The 14461-nt window shown below is 38.9% G+C and overlaps 1 long non-coding RNA gene across 1 annotated transcript; it reads left to right on the forward strand.

The window, feature by feature from the left end:
* The first annotated feature begins 2710 nt into the window (after nucleotides 1-2710).
* On the forward strand, nucleotides 2711-5755 carry LOC103699085. The gene is made up of 4 exons (XR_005508943.1): nucleotides 2711-3357; nucleotides 4523-4803; nucleotides 4998-5293; nucleotides 5438-5755. It is a non-coding gene; the product is annotated as an uncharacterized LOC103699085 (long non-coding RNA).
* The last annotated feature ends 8706 nt before the right edge of the window (nucleotides 5756-14461 follow it).

Genomic DNA, 14461 nt, shown 5'->3' on the forward strand with positions numbered 1-14461 from the left:
AAGTCGACCACTCTTTCAAGAGGAGACCGGAGTTCCAGAAGCCACACCTCTTCACCATCTTAAAAGCGTTTGAGGGCTTCTAACTCCTTTACGATTATATTGTTTTAAATCTGCTTTTTGAGAAGCTATTTTCTGTTTTCTTCCATCTCGTGTATTTACTTGATTCAATCAGGGGATTGAATCAAGGGGTTCAAGGTTGGTTGGTGAGCCGGTTTTAAAACCAACGTGTGTAAGGGTTTGATTGTGAGCCTGGGAAAACAATCGGTGACGGTTCTAGTCGGTGAGCCTGGAAGAACCGACCGAGTTCGTTGTGAGCTCGTAAAACAACAAGTTTGGTTGTGAGCTTGCAAAACAACCGGCTGTAATCCAAAGGGGGTTATAGTGAATTCCCAAGAGAAACTTGGGGAGTGGACGTAGGAGCAAGGGATAGCTCCGAACCACTATAAAACTTGTGTTTGTGATTGATTGTCTCTCCCTCTTCTCATTTCATATTACTCACAGCACATAGTAATTAATTAAATAACTTGCAATAGTTTTTAATTAATCATCCATAACGTTTTAAATTATCTAAATTATTTTAAAACCCAATTCACCCCCCCCCTCTTGGGTTGTCTATCTGGGCAACACGATGTTAGTTTTAAAATTATGATATGATTATGATGTTTAAAATTAAGGCATTGCATGATATGGATCTCAGATGGTTGCATAATAAAATTAAAATTAGATTAGATAAAATCATGCATAAGATGCATGTCGTGATGATCATAGGATTCAAATTCTTTTGGTATCAAATGTAAAGACCTGCGATGTGATCTGTAATGTCATGTAATATTTTTTAAATGCTTGCATGCATCTTATTTGATGTTTTAAGGGGCCTGCGTGCCTCCTAAAAGGGATGTAATTTATTCTATATCTGTTGTATTTCTATGATGTAATGTACGTCAACGATCAGTCGAAGATAGTACATGAAATGAATGGCGATCTGAGCGGTTGATGGTGTTGGATCAAGAGTTGATTAGCCTAATTAGAATCCATGATCATCACCTATTTAAAATTCAGCTTTTACTTATTGCTGCGATTATAACTGCTTGTGATGTGTCGTTTGCATGTGATGCGAATGTAAGCGGGATAGATAGATTTACATATGATGCAATCTAGTAGAGCAATCCCAATGAGACCTAAACTAAAACCTCCTCAATCAGTCGAGAGTGAACCAACATGAGCGAGTCATATTAGATTAATTGATCTAATTGGTGTCTAGAAAAGCATGAAAGGTGGTTACTTAATTAGGACTTACTCTCTGAGTAAGGGGAGCCTCCTACCTGCTTACCTGGCCAATTGTTCGATTACCTCTTATGAAGAGCTCAATGTTGTAAACACTAAGACATGATTAACCAATATTAAGTCCATAGGTCTTCCACCGTAGTAGAGCTGCTAAGGTCTTTCTGATGTTGACTTGTCTCGGCTGGACACAGTGGGCAAGTTGCATCGGGGGGCTGGACCTCTCTATAGACATGAGATGTTGTAGGGGTAAAGGTGGGGTTGGGCACCAATAACTGTTAGGTGAGGACCCAATGATAACTTTATTTCTACAGTTATACGGTGGGTCTGACTTAACTAAGAAATATGACCAATAACTGTTAGGTGAGGTCTTCATGACTTAGAGACCAAGTAGCACTGCAACATGCTTGAGAAGCATTGTACAAGAGTTGTACACTCATCCATTTATGTGTCGCCAATAACTGTTAGGTGAGGTGGCATGTAAATCGGTGGGACCGCAGTACCCACTAGAAATCCTAATTTCTAGTATATAGGTGCATACCCTACTCCTACAGTGAACCTACTGCAGCCAATCTACACTGCATGGACCCATATAGCTAGAGACCATGTATGTGTGCAGTCAAACTACAATAATCTCACTGTGAGCAGCCGAAGCATCGCAGGTCAAAGGACCAGTCATACTACTGCAACATCAAGCAAGTCACTAACGAGTGGATAGACATCACTACAAGAAAATACACTTTCAGCGACCACTTTCGGTGACTAAATGAGTAGTAGTCGCTGCAAATAAGGCTATTTGCGACCAACATCCTTGTTAGTTACTGATTGATTGTCCTACACCAACTAAATGCATATTTGGTCGTGGAAAATCAAAACTAAGTTGGCGGGGTGGAGGTAAAATGTTTGGCGACTAAAGTTTGGTCACTGCAAATAAGGCCATCTGCGACCAACATTCTTATTAGTTACTGAATAATTGTCCTACACCGACTAAATGCATATTTGGTCGCGGAAAATCAAAACCAAGTTGGCGGGGTGGAAGTAAAACGTTTGGCGACTAAAGTTTGGTCGCTGCAAATAAAGCCATCTGCGACCAACATTCTTGTTAGTTACTGAATAATTGTTCTACACCGACTAAATGCATATTTGGTCACGGAAAACAATACCAAGTTGGCACAAGTCCAATATTTCGCGCGGGCTGGAAGTAAAACTTTTGGCGACTAACTTTTGGTCCTTAAAGGTTCACCTCCAGCGACTAAAAAAAATTTAGTCCAGGAAAATTTTTACGAATGGCGGCTTTTTCCGATGAAAAAATTGGGCAGAAAGTTTGAGTTTTTTAGTGACCAAACTTTTGGTAGTGGAAGGTTCCCGTAAAACCAAAAGATGTTGTATTAGCCCCTGTAAGATGCTAATTTCTAAGTTAAAAAAAAAAAAGGCTTATTTTCAAACGGTGCCGTTTAACACCTTAATTCACTTAGGCATATCCTCGTCTCTTCGACTAAATCTCAATCCCACAACTTTTCTTCATACTTAAATTTTTATTATTATTATTATAATATAATTTTAAAAGCTCGAGCTCGGTGCTTGACTCCTTGTCAAATAAATATACGGATCGACATGATACGCGGCATGCAGACGTGGGAACGGGAATCCGCTAAGAAATATATAGAATTCTTGGACATCTTACGGGCAGGATTGAAAATCCGCTTAGAAATAAATTTGCACGCATCCTTGTTAGTTACCGAATGACTGTCCTACACCAACTAAATGCATATTTGATCACGGAAAATCAAAACCAAGTTGGCGCAAGTCCAGTATTTCATGCGGGCTGGAGGTAAATTTTTGGCGACTAAATTTTGATCCCTAAAGGTTCACCTTCAGCGACTAAAAAAAATTTAGTCAAGAAAAGTATACATGTAGGGACGTGTGAGAAACCAAATAAACCCTAATTCCCTATTCTTCTATTCCGCTTTAACTCCTTGCCTTCACCCGCACGTCGCCTTCACCGCACTTCGCCCTCGCCCGTTCGCCCATTTGCCGTTCGCTCATCTCTTCGGCATCCACAGCAAGCGTCCCAAGGTACGTTCTGGAACTTGATTTAGCAGAGGCCGGGAGGGAGAGGGAGAGGGAGATGTGGCCGGGGGTTGTCGGGGTCGTCGGAAATTTGGAGGCGAGGCGGCCAGAAACCCAGGAATTTAGCAGAGGCCGCGGCCGGGAGGGAGAGGGAGAGGGAGAGGGAGAGGTGGCCGGGGGTCGTCGGGGGTTGTCGGGAAATTTGGGGGCGAGGTGGCCAGAAACTCGGGAATTTAGCAGAGGCCGCGGCCGGGAGGGAGAGGGAGAGGGAGAGGGAGAGGTGGCCAGGGGTCGTCGGGGGTTGTCGGGAAATTTGGAGGCGAGGCGGGAGAAGAAGAAGAAGAGGAGGGCTTCTCCTCCTTCGCCGCCGCCGCAACCACCGCGGAGGGCTCCTCCTCCTTCGCCGCCGCCGCAGCGCCGCGGAGGGCTTCTCGTCAGAGCAGCAGGGAGAGATAGCGAGGAGGCGAAGGGGAGAGAGCGAGGAGGCAAAGGGGATTTGGGGCGAGGGCTTTCTCTTGGGCCGGCAGGGAGAGAGAGCGACGAGGGATTTGGGGATATTAGTTTTGTTTTGGGTGGAGAGAAACAGAGGGGAGAAGGATAGGGGGATTGGAGATGGACTTCACTTTGGTTTTGGTCTTCGTTTTCCTTCCCTCACGTCACTTCTGATCCAGCTGGGCCATCGGGAAGAAAGATAGGGGGATTGGAGATGGACTTCTTAGAGGGTGGAGATTCTTTTAATTTTTTCTTCTCCTTTCTGTTTGGGTTGAAGGGTTGCCGTGCTGTGGTGTAACTTGGGTATCGAAGAGGAGATGGGAGATGGGGGGAGATGGGAGATGGGGGGATGGAACTTCTTTTAAACTAAATATTTTTTCATGCTTCTATTCGAGGATTATATTAAACTGAAGAAGCTTCTTGTCTATCTTTGTTAGATTCATGCATCTTTGTTGAAATAGTATACTTGACAGCTATCTATTTTCATATCATTTTTTTAACTATTTTGTACTTATTAAAATTTATTATTATTATTATAATAAAAAAAGAAAATGTCTCATTCACTTAGGCTCCCAACTATATTGGGCCGCTCCTGGTTTTGTGTTTTTTTTTTTACGTTCTCTTTGTCTATCACTAGCAGGTTTGTCTTATGGCCTAAAGTATTTAAGTATTTTAACAGGTTCATCATCAAAGCGCGTGCGGGGTAAGACAGTTGGAAAAGGAATTGATAAGCTCATTGCCCAGAATGGCGGAGAAAAGCTCTCCGTTCCAGTACTTGATGAGTGGAATGCTTTGTGTGGTATTAATGCCCCAAAGGTAGCCAATCATAATGTTTTCTTTAGATTTTTAATTTGTATTTTTTTGAAGGTGAGATCAAAAGCTGGCAAAAAGAATAGAAAAAAGCTCGAGTACAATCATTATTCAGGATCTCGGTCATTTGTTGCAACAATGAATATATAGGTAATATGTTTTTGAGTATATACTAACTATATTTTTAGTGAACTGCCTGTGAAACAGTCTATGGGATAGTTTTGGCTATTGTAAAATAGACAATTTGCTGCAAGTATATTTTTGAAATCCTTTTATGCAAGTAGATCTGACAGTTATTCTAGTTTTCTTATTATGTAGTGGCTATATGCTAATCTAAATTACAGAATTCTTCATCTTCTTCCACACCTAGTCGTGTGTCATAAGACCATGTTGGAGAGTTGCAGAAACTTAAAGCTGAGATGGAGGAGATGAAGATGGAGCGTGAGGAGCTGCGGAGGCAATTGGAGCAGGAGAGGAGAGAGCGTGAGGAGGAAAAGAAAGAACGAGAGGAAGAACAGAAGCAAATTGCACATCTTACAAGTTCGGTGACAGAGTTCTTAAAGGGAAAGACTCAAATGCACAAGTTATCTATCCATCATGATGGGGCCATGTATTCAACTGGTGGTACAAATACTCGTTGGTATGTATTCTCATTTATATTATGTAGGTTATTTAGAGATTTGGACCAAATTAAGCGAAATGTCATTGTGAACTTATACTTGAATTTTAGTTTATTATTTTTCACATGTGGTTATTGATTATGTATTCTTTTTTGCTTTCTCAGATACATGGTGGAGTTATGAGCATGTAAAATCTAGTTTCTGGTATATGGATAGCTTTTGTTCAGATGATCATGGTGGAGTTGTCTACAAGCAGAATCCAGTTTTTGGTATAAGAATATTTTTGTCTACATGTTGGTTGTTTGGATGAATAGCAAGATTAGATATTTTGGGATTTTTAATTTATATTTTGATGTGTTTGGTGATGATTATCACCTTAACATATTGTATGGATGAAACATTTTGATGTATGGTTAATAGGTATACTTGACTTTAGACTTATAGATGATGATATTTATAATGAATGATTATGGATTCTCCAACATTGTGTATACTTCTATTTGGATGAGCAAATGTATTGTGCAATATGGATATTGGATAGGCTGTGTTGGTTGTACAGGATTTGGAACAAGCCCAAAAATAAATATTAAGCTTATAATTTGAATTGTTAATTAAATACAGGTTAATACTTTCTGCCACCAAAATATATTTGTTGCCAATGCATTCCAATAAATTCTGCGACCAAACTATTAGTGGGGGAAGATAGATATTCAGTGACCATTTTTTTGGTAACGGAATACAAACCTTCCACGACCAGCTATTTGGTCAGCGTTGAAATTAGCGACAACAGATTTGGTCGCTGATAATTTTTTTCGGCAACCAAACGTTGGTCGTTGTTGGTGTACCTTAGGTGACCACACAATATTGGTCGCCAAAATCTTTCCGTGACTAGGGTTCGGCGACGAAGGGTATGCTAGTCACGGAAAGGTTTCGGCGACCAAATATGGCTATTCGGCAACTAGAATCTTAGTCGCTGAATATGTATTTTCTTGTAGTGCATCCAACTGACTTCTTGTCTTGGTCACGCTCAGTACCCTTGTTCTCTAACAAGCACCTGCACTATCACTTCAGTGTCCCTACACTGTGGACTCGAGTCTCGTCCATCCGTAATGAAAGTGATGCGTGCACTGATCTTATCGGATCGATCACCGTCCTCGTGATGATCCATCGATCAAGAGTATTTAGAAATTAATCACCAATGATTCATAGCTCAAATTCTCAACTCTTGAGAATATGCATCATCATCTTATTAATTTCCTGGACGATTCATAGACACATAAACAATATGAATGAAAACGATGCCTTTTATTTATTTAATAATAAATAGTCAAGTACAAAATTATGTCCTAGAATTAATAATGTGTCAGCCTTATTGGCTTCTAGGGCATATATCTAACAAAATCTTCCTAAAAAGATAGGAATCAAATCTCTAATTTGTAGGGACTGCATGACGCATCAAGCAGGGTGGCATGCAGCTAAAGTTTGGGGCGTAATAACCCTCTGAATTTTAGGAATTCTTGGCATAAGATTCAAAAAGAGAATTTGTTCATCTCTTAGCTGCCGATTCACCAGAATTTTTTGGGAATTTTATCAGCCAAATTCGTTGGCCAAAAGAGGTGTGAGGCGTGGGAGGTCTTTTGGCTATAAAAGGACCCCCACACTTAGGGTTTGTAGAGATGGTCTTTAGAAAGGGTTCTAAATTCTAAAAAAATTCTGAGAGCCAGCCACCTTCTCTCCTCCCTCTTCTCCTTCATCGCCATCCTTCATCCTCTCGAAGAAGAATCAAAAGTTGAGTGCTTCGAGGGAGAAAAGTTCAGCCACTGCAGCACCTCTGCACGAGCTAGCACTCCTGCAGTTGTGGATCTTCCTAGAGCTTCGCGTGGACTATCTATAGAGGCCGGACACGTGTGCGGCTATACAAGATGATCAAGGCATCATCAAAGTTCTTAAAGCAAAAAGATATGAGATCTAATCTCATTAAAAATTAAAATTAGAAATCAACTAGGTTGCTGAAATTCTGCATGACTACATGTTAGACATAGAATCATGCCTACTTGTTTAGGATAAATGTTTAAAGTTTTGGATCTATTTTTGTTGTAGAGATATGATCTCTGGCATGCATAGGAATTAAATAGTTTAATTCATGCTTCTGCTGTAAAATTTTTAAAAATATATGCATGCGACCACCAAGGTTTCCAACAGTATTCCAGAATGCGAATAATGGCTTTATAGTGAGTCATCTTCCATTATGTTTGCATTCATAAGGCTTTCACGTGTGCCATCGTATTTCTTGTTTATGAATTACATTTATAGTGAAATGACAAAAATCATTGTTCTTTATACACCTTCTCTTCTAAATCTCCATTTAGAAAAACGGTCTTTACATCCATTTGCCAGATTTAATAATCTAAAAGTGCTGCTATCACAAGCATAATCCAAATGGATTTGAGCATTGCTACGGAAGAAAACATCTCGTCATAGTCAATACCATAACGTTGGCGATATTCCTTGGCAACCAGACAGGCTTTATAGGACTCCACCTTTCCGTCTGCGTCCCATTTCTTTTTGAAAATCCACTTACACCCTATGGATTTAATCCCTTCGGATGGGTCAACTAATGTCCATACATCATTGACCTTCATGAATTTCATTTCGCATTGCATGGCTCCAAGCCATGCATCAGAGTCATATCTCTGCATTGCATCCATGTAGGTGATTGGATCCTCATCATTTTCATCAAGTTCGATTGGATCCCCATCCCGGACCAAAAAACCATAGTATCTGTCCGGCTGACGTGGTACTCTACCTGATCGCCTTAATGGTGCATCTAAGATGGGTTCTGGATCTGATATAATCAAATCCGACTCAACTAGTTCAGTAGATGGTGTCGGGTCTTCAACATGTTGAACTACTCTAAGCTCAACATTAGAGCTTTTTGTTTCTTCACCAATGAATTCCTTCTCTAAGAAAATTGCTCTATTGCTTACGAACAACTTTTGTTCTTCAGCAAGGTAGAAATAATATCCTTTAGTTTCTTTAGGATAACCGATAAAGAAACATTTGTCAGACTTGGGTTCAAGTTTGTCTGTCTTCAAATGTTTGACGTACGCCGGACACCCCCAAACCCTAAGGTAAGAGAGCATCGGCTTACGTCCAGTCCACATCTCATGTGGTATTTTATTTACCGACTTACTTGAAACCTTATTTAGAGGCTAACTCAAGTGCATATCCCCAAAAGGATATGGGCAGACTCGCAAACCCCATCATGGATCGAACCATGTCTAACAGGGTTCGATTTCTCCTTTCTGACACGCCGTTATACTGCGGTGTACCAGGAGGAGTTCATTGGAAAAGAATCCCATTCTCTTCCAGATATGTCAAAAACTCTTTGGAAAGGTATTCACCCCCTCGATCTGATCGAAGAGTTTTAATACTCTTTCCAGTTTATTTTTCTACTTCATTACGATACAATTTGAACATTTCAAATGCTTCAGATTTATGTCTCATTAAATAGACATAACCATAGCTCGAAAGGTCGTCTGTGAAAGTAATGAAATATGCATATCCGCCTCTAGCATTTGTGCTCATTGGCCCACATACATCAGAATGTACTAGGGTCAATAAGTCATTGGCTCGTTCACCTTTTCCAGTAAAAAGTGACTTGGTCATCTTACCAAGAAGGCATGATTCACAGGTTGTTAATGATTCACAATCATTAACATTGAGGATTCCCTCTTTATTTAACCTATTCATCCTGTTCTTGTTAATATGACCTAGCCTATGATGCCAAAGGTAGACATCCGTAACATTATCTATTCTAGGGAGCTTACTTGACTTGTGCATTACATTAACAGGCTGTGACAATATATATATGCCATTACTCAATTGTCCATGTATTACAGCAACACCATTCATAATGATATCACAAGAACATTTCTTTATTGAGATTTCATAACCGTTTATGGCCAAAAGACCTACGGAAATTACATTCAATAAGAACGTAGGACAATAGTGACAATCACTCAAGACAACTACATGAGAATTGAAAATAAGTTTGAGATTTCATAAAGCAAGAACTGGAACGGATCTTCCATCTCCAACATTCAGGAATCTCTTACTGTTTCCAAATCTCTGATTGACCTGAAGTCCTTGCAACGAATTACATATATTAAACGGACTTTCAGTATCTACTACCCAGGTCGAATTATCGTATATAGAGAAATTACAAGGTGTTATCATATAAATACCTTAATCAGCAACTGATTGCCCTTTTCTCTTGCTTGGCCTGTTCGGGTTAAGTGAGGCAAGGTACTGAGGATAATTCCTCTTCTAATACCCATGCCTCTTACAATAGAAGCATTCTGCCAGATTGTGGTCAGCTTTAATCTTTTTGGTCTGACTTGGCTTAGCATGTTGCACCTTTTTCTTTTGATTTTTATTTTTTTTCTTCCCTTTCTTAAAGGTACCACGACCCTTGGATGAACCTCCCACTAAAATCACCGATCCTTTTAGGAGTTGGTGATCCTTCTCAAAAGTTTGTAGTAAACCCAACAATTGGTGATAATTTACTACCAGTTTCATTATACGAAAGTTGGTGAGAAATGGGCGGTATGAACCAGGAAGAGAATTCAGTATAACATCCTTCCCAATTGATCATGTAGGGGAAATCCGAGAGTGCCTAGGCGCTCGATTAACTCAATCATGTACAATACATGATTGGTCACCGAAGCTCCATCCTTTATACGTGCACTGAAAATAGCACAACTAGTCTTGTGCCTTTCAACATCATCAGGAATACCGAATGATTCATTCAACACTTGAATGATGTCTTCCGGCTGTGCATTCTCAAAATGCCTACTAAACTCATCATTCATTGCAGCGAGCATAATACAACAGACAGTGATATGATCACTGAGCTACTTCTGATAAGTGTCTCTGACTGTACCCCGTGCATTAGCAGCGGGCTGCTTAGGTGGCGGATCCATTATCACATAAAGGATCCATTCATGCTCTAGCACAATTTTCAGTTTCCTATACCAATTATTGAAGTTGGGACCAGTCAACTTGTCATTATCCAATAATGAGCGAAGTGACAAACTTGTGGCCATTTCTGCATAAAAGAAAATTTGGCTATTGTATATGAATTGACTAAACACATTAGACTTAGACTTTAGTCTAAAGATACTCCTACTATTTTATACTAATTGGTAGCCTCTACCTCCAATTCGAAAAATTACTATTAATTCTTTAGGGGGCACTAGAACCCAATAGGTCGCATATAGGCCCGAGTTTGGCTCGGCCAACCCATATGCACCTATTGGTAGGTTCTTAACCAATTGCTTCACCAAGCAACTTCTAGTGATGATTTTGCCCTAGGTTCTTCGGCAGGCGTGTGGCGCCTCCACCGAATACCCTAGTTAGGTCCAACCATTAAATGATAGGGTTCAGTCTAATCAATTAATAGATGATCAAGCCCGAGTGTGGCTCGGCTCACCTGACCGCCTATTAAAGATACACTCAACTCATCATATATTGAATGACAATTCCAATGCTTGATAAGTACCAGGCGTGTCGCGCCTCCAATAATTATCAAAACATTGGACCCATTATCACCCAACTTAATGGAAAGCTATGGCCTAGTTATCCCCATAACTATTTCATTTTAGGAACCTAATAATTTTAGAGAATTTCATAATTAGGATAGATGAGAAGATCCGGTTAGTCTAATTTCTCCTACTGACTTCACCAAATCAGATTAGACTCAAACCGGTTAAGGAGGCACCTAAATCAGTCAAACTGATTTTTCTTAAGGCATGGGTCAACTCGAATCATTAAGTGTTCCAATCAAAATGTGATTGACCATGTCAGCCAGGTAAGTGAGATCGGTGGAAGGGATATGCCATTAACTCAACAAAGACGAATCAGTGCGAGTAGCTCCCAAGTAAAAACCACCGGTCAAGACTGCCAAACTTACCTTAGACACCGACTGGTTAATTAATTTCGATTTGATCACTCAAATGACTCAGGCTCTACCTTTGAGCCTAAATCAAGTTCCATTTTGGTCTAATCAAAGACATGGACTTGATCCATCTACAACTATTGTAAATTGACCTATAATTTCCTTGACCTAATCTAGTTACTACTTAATTAGATTTGATCAATTAATTCTATTAGTCCATGAATAATTCTAACCTTAGGTCTAACCCAATCCTAAGAACTTGATTCAAGCTAACCTATATGCCCAAAGAATTATGCAATGTCAATTAGTTGAGTCACAATTCTATTTCATAACACTTAATTCTCAATTAAATATATACTTATGAAAGTTTTGATCATTGCATATTTCTTTTAATTACTTATTAATTACAATCTTTCAGTTCTTAAAACTCATTTTTAGATCTGAGTATTTATAATTAATCATATGTAATCAGATTTAATTTATGTTTAAGTCATTATGTTTTATGTTGATGCATCACATATACATAATTACATGAATTAATTCAAACAACATACATCTTATGTAATAATTTTTTTTTTTAATTTTTAGATCTGATTTGTTCTTTAAAATTAGAGATCAATTAAATCATAAATTTAATTTAGATCTAATCTAAATAATATTATGATTTTAGATTTATTTATGTTACAAATCTTAACTCAAATATGCATCATATGCATTCAAAATTTCAGATCTAGTTAATCATGCATAATCAGCAATTAAATCAATCATAAAAAATACTTTAGATCTAATCTAAGCATGTTCATGATTTTAGATTTAATTACAAGAATTAAAACATAAAAGTTTAAACACGAACCTGGCACTGATACCACTGTAGGGGGAGTCTCCACTCCTACATGGGTTCGGTCCTATTAAAAATAGGGTGACACCCATGTATACCTATTAGAGCATGCATCTCTATACGCTCCGGACGTAGTTCTTTTTAAGCTCCAAAAATGCAGCAGAAAAACCGAATCAAACAATTTAATTCATGCATGCTTATAAGATCAAATCTAGAAATCAGCACCTTAAGAACACACAGGATTATGCCGGAATAGTTTAAACAATTATGCTAAAACTTTCATGCATGATTAACTATCAGATCTTAAAACTTAAGAACTCCATTCCAATTAATCTCCGAATATCCATCGAATGGATTCTGGAGATATCTCCGTGAGGAGCCCCAAAGAAGGATAAAACCTCGGAAAATCGGACTAAGACCCTGACTCCAAAATAAAAGATTAATATAGAATTAATATCTTTTATGATGGAAGAAACTTGTGGATCTGATCCTTGACTTCGCAGCCATGCACATGAATGGTCTCTACGAGAAGTACATGCGAAGCCCTAGGTAGATTATCTTCTGCGGGAGTGCTAGCTCGCGCAGGAACGCTGCAATGGCTGAAGCTTTCTCCTTCTAAATACTCAACCTTTGATTATTCTTCAAGGAGATGGAGGATGGACATGAGGATGAATGAGAAGAAGGGATGGAGGCCCTCAGGAAATTTTTTCAGAATTTTTTGAAACCTCTAAATATGGTATATTTTGAACCCAAGGCATGGGGGTCTTTTATAACCAAACTACTCCCCCACGCCTCACACCTAATTTAGCCAACTAATTTGGTTGATAAAATCCCCAAAAATCAGCCGTAGATCACCCTATTTCATGTGCCATGCAATCCCTACAAATTAGGAAATTCATCTAAATCTTTTTAGGAAGATTTGAGGCACCATTTTTATAAGAAATATAGCCCCACGCCTCCTCTCTTCTAATGCTAATTTTTGGCCAAAAATAAAGAGGATAGGTATGGAAAATATTGGGGATAAATTAAGGTATTATTCTTCTCCAAGAAGATAAGGATGGGTTCCTAAAATTTAGGGATTCTTCTCCTTATCCAATTCTGATTATTTGTACTCATAATCCTTATCAAATAAGGTCTTCTAATTGATTTGGATCAAGTCCAATCCAATTGAATCAAGTTCCATCAATTGGGTCAAGCTCAATCTACTTAGGTTGAACTCAATCCAATTAGATCAAACTCTGATGCAGCCCAAATTGAATCCTATTCAATTTGGCTCAACCTAAGCCCAATTACTCAATCAAATTAAGTTCATTAGCAATCTAATTGCTAATTAATCCTTCAATAATTCAATAATTATTTTAATGCAACTTTTGCTTAGGATAATTTGTCAATCGAATTGACCAAATTACCGCTGAATGATTCTTAATCATCAATCAACCATTTGATCAACCTAGAAACTTCTATGCGTGTGACCTCATAGGTTCGAACCTAAGCCGGTAGTATAGGAACATCTTCCTATACTAATCGATGTGACCATCTAGCAATGGTACCCGACGTCCGGATAGGCCGAATATATACGAAGCAAATATTCTGGAACCCTGGACTATGGTTACTGTATAATTCAATCCCTTTGACTCCTAATGCTAGGATGACTTAGAGCTCACTGTCAACCCTATAATTAGTACATCCATTATGTGATTAACTTTAGATATCCCGTGACTCCTCACTGGGATTATCCTAGCCAAGGTTTTGCTACATTAATCACAAGACATTATCTTCTATTTTCAGGAGGGGTCAATTCTATCTCGACTCACAACTGACTACGCAAGTACTTGACTGCACCCAGTGACCTTCTGTTACTGAATTAGAAATTCAGGTAGTCCGGTACCAAAGTACAGTGAGTTGCTTGCTAGTCATAGGTTGCGATCTCAGGTTAGAGGGCCAAACTTATACCCATATCCACTTGGAACATCTCTTGACAGTTGAGCATTCCGGAATTGGTCATGTTCAGTGAAATGTACTCCTACACTTCACCTATGTGGCATACCACTGTCTCCACACTCCTTGGTTAAGAGGACAACCTACGTATATGTCACACAACGATCTAATCTCGATAATGCTGTCATCCTGGTAACACCATATCATTTGATTGCGAACAGTTTGAAGGACTTGAAGATAAATCCTTCTTTATCATAAAATAAGTCCTAAGGACTTCATCATATAAGAGTTCATTTGAAGATGTACAATGATGAATAATGCCAAATACCACTTTATTAATTTGTCAATTCATTTACAAAATTTAATCATCAACATGCTGACGATTGACATTTAGGATACAATTTCCAACATATCCAACAATGAATGAAGTGACAAACTAATGGCCATTTCTGC

This window comes from Phoenix dactylifera, unplaced genomic scaffold, assembly GCF_009389715.1.
Source record: "Phoenix dactylifera cultivar Barhee BC4 unplaced genomic scaffold, palm_55x_up_171113_PBpolish2nd_filt_p 000708F, whole genome shotgun sequence".
Taxonomy (NCBI): domain Eukaryota; kingdom Viridiplantae; phylum Streptophyta; class Magnoliopsida; order Arecales; family Arecaceae; genus Phoenix; species Phoenix dactylifera.